This window comes from Oryctolagus cuniculus, chromosome 1 (assembly GCF_051225735.1).
Source record: "Oryctolagus cuniculus isolate XC-2025 breed Fujian yellow rabbit chromosome 1, ASM5122573v1, whole genome shotgun sequence".
NCBI classification, from domain to species: domain Eukaryota; kingdom Metazoa; phylum Chordata; class Mammalia; order Lagomorpha; family Leporidae; genus Oryctolagus; species Oryctolagus cuniculus.
In genome coordinates, this window is record NC_142867.1 from 115,714,073 (window position 1) to 115,720,366 (window position 6,294).

The following is a 6,294-nucleotide window of genomic DNA, read 5'->3' on the forward strand; positions in this document are numbered from 1 at the left end:
CTCTTTAAGCCTTGCTCAATGCCCCTAAAATGGTGCGGATAGAGTCATCTGTGCCCCAGGCTTTGTCAAACGCGATATTGTATCTGTCCTAACAGGCTGCCACTGGCCCAGGGCGCTTCTGTGTGAACTAGCAAACAGCGCCCCCTCTCTGCCGGAGAGGCTTTTAGGAGCATGGGTTGATAAAAACAATTATAAAATGTCACCTTCCAGACAGGTGCAGGGGGCAAGATTCTGAGTGGTCAGCAGGCTGCACTTCAGCCCCCACTCCCCTCCAACAGAGTCCACCCCTGCTAACCATATATGATTAAACCAGTAGATTTTAATCAGTCAGGATTATTGGTATTATTTACCATATGCCCAACAAGGCCCAAAGAAATAGATGTGTTCAAAAGGAATGAAGGGAGTGGGCACTTAGTCTATCAGTTAAGACACTCACATGCCACATCAGACTATCTGGGTTTGAGTCTCAACTGTGGCTTCTGAATCCAGAGTCCTGCTAATGCAGACTCTGGGTGGCAGTGGTGATGGCGCGAGTAATTGGGTCCCCACACTTGTACAGGAGACCTGTGTTGACCTCCCAACTCCAGGCTTTGGTCTTGACCTAGTCCTAGCTGTTGTGGGCATTTGGGGAATGAACCTCTCTCCCTCTCTTTCTTTTTATTTATTTATTCAAGAGGTAGAGTTACAGTCAGAGAGAGAAAGAGACAGAGAAAAAGGTCCTCCACCCACTAGTTCACTCCCCAGATGGCTGCAACAGCCGGATATGGGCATATACAAAGCCAGGAGACAGGAGCTTCTTCTGGGTCTAAGCACTTGGCCCATCTTCTACTGCTTTCCCAGGCCATAGCAGGGCGCTGGATTGGAAGTGGAGCATCTGGGACTTGAACCGGTGCCGATATGGGATGCTGGCGCCACATTCGGTGGCTTAACCTGCTACACCATGGTGCCGGCTCCAACCTTCTCCCTCTCTTGCTGTCTTGTCCATCTCTGTGTCTCAAATAAAGAAATAAATGAAGGCTTCATTCACATATAATCAATGAAGCAATATTGTTCCTGGCTTGTTTAGATCCAGCCATGGAATGCTACATTCCTGAAGGTTGGTTTGGGAGTAAGAGTGAGGGCAGGAAGGTGGTGCTGACACAAGTGGCCGGGGTTAGGGAAGTGTCCCCCAGAGGCCATGTTCCCAAACGTGGGTAGAAAAGCTCGAGATCTGGAGACCACAAAGCTGGGTTCCAACCCCGGGGCCTTGGCAAGTTTGCCTGCGATTGTGGGCCAGGCCTTTAACTTCCCCGAATACCTCATTTTCAAAATTTGAGTTACAACCACTTTCCTACATACGTTAAAGAGTTTTGAGGGTCTGAAAAGATAATTTAAGAGGAAGTGCTGTGAAATCTGCAAGGCGCAATGTACACAGAAACTGTCGTTTCTCTGCTCGTTTTATTTGTTAAATTTGCTGAGCTAGGAGACAGGGTCTTGGTCTATGAGCCTCCTAGGGGAAGTGTCTCCTTTCCAAGTTGAACCCCCACCGCTTTCTGGAGGGATGCAGGTCTGGCCTGGTGCCAGGCGTTCCTGAGCATCACCTGCTGGGCGTAGAGGAAACTGCAGTGTCAGGCACTCACTGGGATCTCCTCCCCTAGCCTTGCAGCTAATACTTGGCCGAGGTGGTGCATTCTGGAACCTTCTCTCCCATTGGCCAGTGGAGTCTCTGCGTGTCTTCTGCCAAGAAGATTCATAATCATTGAAACCTATGACTAATTTGTCTTTCCGAACATTTGGATTTGATGTGAATTCTCAAAAAAAAAAAAAAAAAAAAAGCCCTTGGGGGAAAACTCATCTAAACTCAAACCTTTTTGTTTTCCGCCCTGATACGCCCTTGTGCTCACAAAGCTGAGCCATCGCACAAACCCCACAGGAAAAATCGCATTGAATTATACAGAGAGGGGATTAATAGTTTGTTTTCCTAACGCTGGCTGGGTCCAGCTCTACGACACAGAGAGTCTATGACTTCGTCCATTTTCTGAAAGCACTCCTGAAGTGCACAACTGGGCACAGGCCCACGGGATGAATAAGAAACTCGGGAAAATGGAGTTAGGTTTGCCAGCAAGACACAGAGAATTCAGAATTTGAAATGGCTTCAACTTGGAGTTCTTCTTTTTCTTAATGAATGGGTGTTCTCTTTACTTTTCATGTGGGAAACAGATTATTTGCAGTTGAATCCATGTTTTTCCTGTAAAGCAGGGAAAGTCAGAGGTTATTTCTTTGTTGTTGTTGCTGCTTTTTCTTTTCTTCCAAAGACACAAGTCCAAATACGCTTATCCGTGGACTGTGAGGGTGAACAGCTGGGTCAGACACCAGCACCAGCAAATGCACAGCCTCCTTCCATCTTCTGGAAGCAGTGAACCGGCTGAGCAAGCTGCTGTCTGCTGGTAAGTAGTAACAGGTTCTTCCACGGCCTGCGTCTGGCTTTCTCTCACGGAGTGGAGTAGCTCCTGGAAGTACAATCATGATAGAAATACTCATTTACATTTTAGCTTTGGGGGCCTGCATTGTGGTACAGCAATTTAAGCCACTACCTGCAAAGTCAGCATCCCATATGGGTAGTGGTTCGAGTGCTGGGCTGCTCGGCTTCCAATCCAGCTCCCTGCTAATGTGCCTGGGAAAGCAGTGGATCAGGGCCCAGCCACCCTTCTTAGCCCTGAAAGGAAGTCTTTGATGAAACAGGAGCATTGCTTTTGGAACTGTCATGTATAAAATGCAGGCACGAAGGGGAACGTGAGGATGGATTTGCCCCCCCCCCCTTTTTTTTTATTCTAAATTGCACTAGCTTTATTTTTTTTTTTATTTATTTTTTTTTATTCTAAATGATTTGCCCCTTTTTAAAGCAGTCTAGAAAAGGATGACAATGATCTAAGAGCCAGAGTTTAGGCCAGAGGGAGACAGGCGGGCTCGTGTACTTGGTGGCCTGTAGGCGCATTTCCTGCCTGTCTTCCACATTTCGCTTCTCTCTTTTCATTTGGACTTCATTGTCCAGGCAGCCCACAGTGTGCTGGGCCAGCCCCCGCCCTGTCCAGAGCAAGCCTTTGTAGAGTCAAAATCAAAATGGAGTGAGTGGCTAAAAGCTAATTGCAGATCTCTTGCTTCTATACACATTGGCTTTGCTTGCTAATGGCTAAGGGTGCATCTTGTGAAACTATGTGGGCCCAAATTCCAAGGAACTGAGAAAGGACACAACCTGAGTGTTCTGCCTAAGATGACAGAGACGCCCTGCACTGTAACCTTACAGCCCTGTCTCGGGTTTGTTATTGTTCCTGGGTTTGTTATTGTTAACTGTTATCTTACAAGCATATTCTGTTGGTTTTTTTTTAATTGTTAACTGCACACCAGGGGTTCGAAATTGTGAGCCCTAGTGGACAGAATACTATAAAAAGCTATGTGTTGGGGGCCACATGCTGGTAAGGAGTGTTGGTCCTGATCGGCCGCTTTGCCTCCCATTTTCAATAAAATTCATGTGTGGCTGTCACTGTTTTTTGCAATATTCTATTTTAGCTGACGAGTGGATGCAACACCTTGACATGGACACCTCCCTGCTGAGCCCTGTCTGGGCTCCGCGTCCTCACAAAGGCACTTGTGAGGCACATGGCCTGCGCTTGGTCCACCACTGAACCATCTTATAAAAGAGACGGTGTGTTTGGAGGGGCTTTGCGTATTTGGAAACTAAACTTTTTTGCATTGTTTCCAAACTGGTGGCTCTCAGCTGCAGATGTTGCTGGTTTACAATTAGAGTTGTTACTGGCACCTAGTGGGTAGATACTGTAGGGAAGTTCATTTTTCCCCTCTGGAGGTCTGATAATTGGGTCTGCTGAAATAAACTGACAGTAGACAAATTGGCAGGAAAAAAAAGCACACAAACTTATTGTGCACATGTGCAAGGGAACCACACAAAATATGAAAATTCAAAGAAGTACCAGATGGTTGAAGTTTAAATACTCTCTTTTTAAAAAGATTTATGTATATATTTGAAAGGCACAGTGACCGAGAGAGAGGAAGAGACAGAGAGAAATAGGTCCCATCTGCTGGTTCTCTCCCCAAATAGCCGCAAAGGCCAAGGCTGGGCCAGGTCAAAGCCAGGAAGCCAGAACTCCATCTGGGCCTCCCACGTGGGTGGAAAGAACTCAGGTACTTGGCCATCACCTGCTGCTTTCTCAGGTGCATCAGAGAAAGTAGACTGGAAGTGGAATAGCAAGGTGGTGGCTTAGCCCTCTGTGCCACAAAGCCTGGCCCCTTAAACGCCCTCTGCATAGAGGAGAGGGGAGTGGGCATTGCCAGTGACTGTTGAGGCTGGTCAGCGATGTTTAGGGTACAGAATGAGCCTGGGACAGACAAGGGCCTGGGGCAGAGTTCCTCCGGGCTCTAGGTGTGGTCCACTTTGTGATAAGAGATTTCAAGGAGGGGATTTCTCCTTCTGGAGAAGCTGAAAATAAAGGAACTTGAGAGGGAGCCTTTCCCTGGATTTGCAGCTCAGTCTAAGTCCAAAGAAGCCCACTTTGCAAAATCATGTCAGAGTCCCTTAGAAGGCCAAGGATGCAGCTGAACATCCTACATCGGACAGAACAACCTCCACCCCCCACCCAAAAACAACAACAACAACAACAGTGATGTGGCCCAAAATGTCACCGTGCCAAGTTTGAGAAGCCCTGTCTGGGAGGAACCAGAAAATGTACATTCTTTTCTGAAAGACGCAAAATAGCTGGATTACAATGCAGTCTGTATCACACTGCGTTTAGTCTTCCAATATGACTGCCTATGACACACAACCACAGGACCTCAGCCTCACACGACTGTAATGTGAGCTTTTGCTCACGCGTCTGGAGGCTATTCGAGCAGTTCTGCTAGTCTGGGTCAGGCCTGGCTGACCATGACTGAGGTGGTTCAGGTCTCTGAGGCTAACTGCCGGTTGGCAGGGAGCTGGGCACTCTAAGATGCTTTCACGCTTATGTCTAATGGGTTGTATATAATGGCAAAGGGTTCTACACTGTGTGGTCTGCCATCATTCAGCAGGCCAATCCAGGCTTTTCACATGTAGGTGGCAATGTTAGAGAGAGGGGGAGAGAGAGGAAATGGGGGGGGGGGGGCTTCTGAGGCCTGGGCTCGGAACTGGCACTGCACCACTTCCGTTGGACTCTATCAGCCAGAAAAAAAAAAGTGACGTTTCAAATCACGGGAAAAGGACTCTATGTTTTTACGAGAAGAGCTACCAAGTCCATTGCAAGGGGCCAGGATACAGGAAGGAGCGAAGAACCACAGGTATTCTTGCAGTCACTTCAATTCTAATGCACACTCACACTTCAAAATCCAGTCAAACATACTGCTCCAGGAAGCGCGTCAACCCCTCCTCACTCCTGGAGAATCCCAGGCTGACACAAAGGTCTGTTCGCATTGTGCCCGTCATGGGCACCACCATCAGCTGGCTCCCAGTGGACGCCCAGCCACCCTGAGTGCAGGAACCCACATGAATGAACAACTCCTTACTTTCCTTCTTCTCTATGTCCCTTAAGCAGTTTGTGATTCTGGCTGAGAGCACAGTTAGAGTTTGGGTTCTGGAGTGAGAATCCTTCTGTGCAAATCCTACCATTGCCTGGGAATAGCTTAAGCCAAGCAAGTTAATTCATTGCTCGCTTTGTCTGCACAACCAGGATCATGACAGTCCATACTCCAGTGGCTCCTGTGGGGTAAAAATGGGACAGTACAGGCAAAGTGCTAGGCGAGTGACAGGTACACACTAACCCTCGTGGACGGGAGCTTGTGTTGTCAGATGCCTCTCCCACACTTTCCACCTGCCATCTGCTTTGTAGAAGACTGTGCCTTCATTCGCTCGCTCACCCTCATTCATTCACCAAATGAATGTCCGTGGAGCCCTTACGTCACAGGTCACCAGCCTACTGACTCCCCAGCAGCTGAGTGCTGTTTGTTTCCATGGCTTGCCCCTCAATCCATTGTCATTGGAAGAGGTTATGGCTTCCTTCTCTGGAGCCGACAAAGGCAACTCAGCAGGGGGAGACACCACGGCCCCCAGGCGGAGGAGTCCCTTGCATCCGGCTCCTCCACACCTGACTCACTGTGGAGAAGCCGCCAGGCTGTTGAACTCCTACCCAGCACAGGCATATTCAAAGAACTGTGTGGGAGGGAGCTCATTGCAAGGGCTGAATGCAGTCTTGCTGTACCATTTCGGGCACTGTTAAAATAAGACACATGCATGACTTCAGACAAATTTTTAGATGGTGGCATAAAACATCT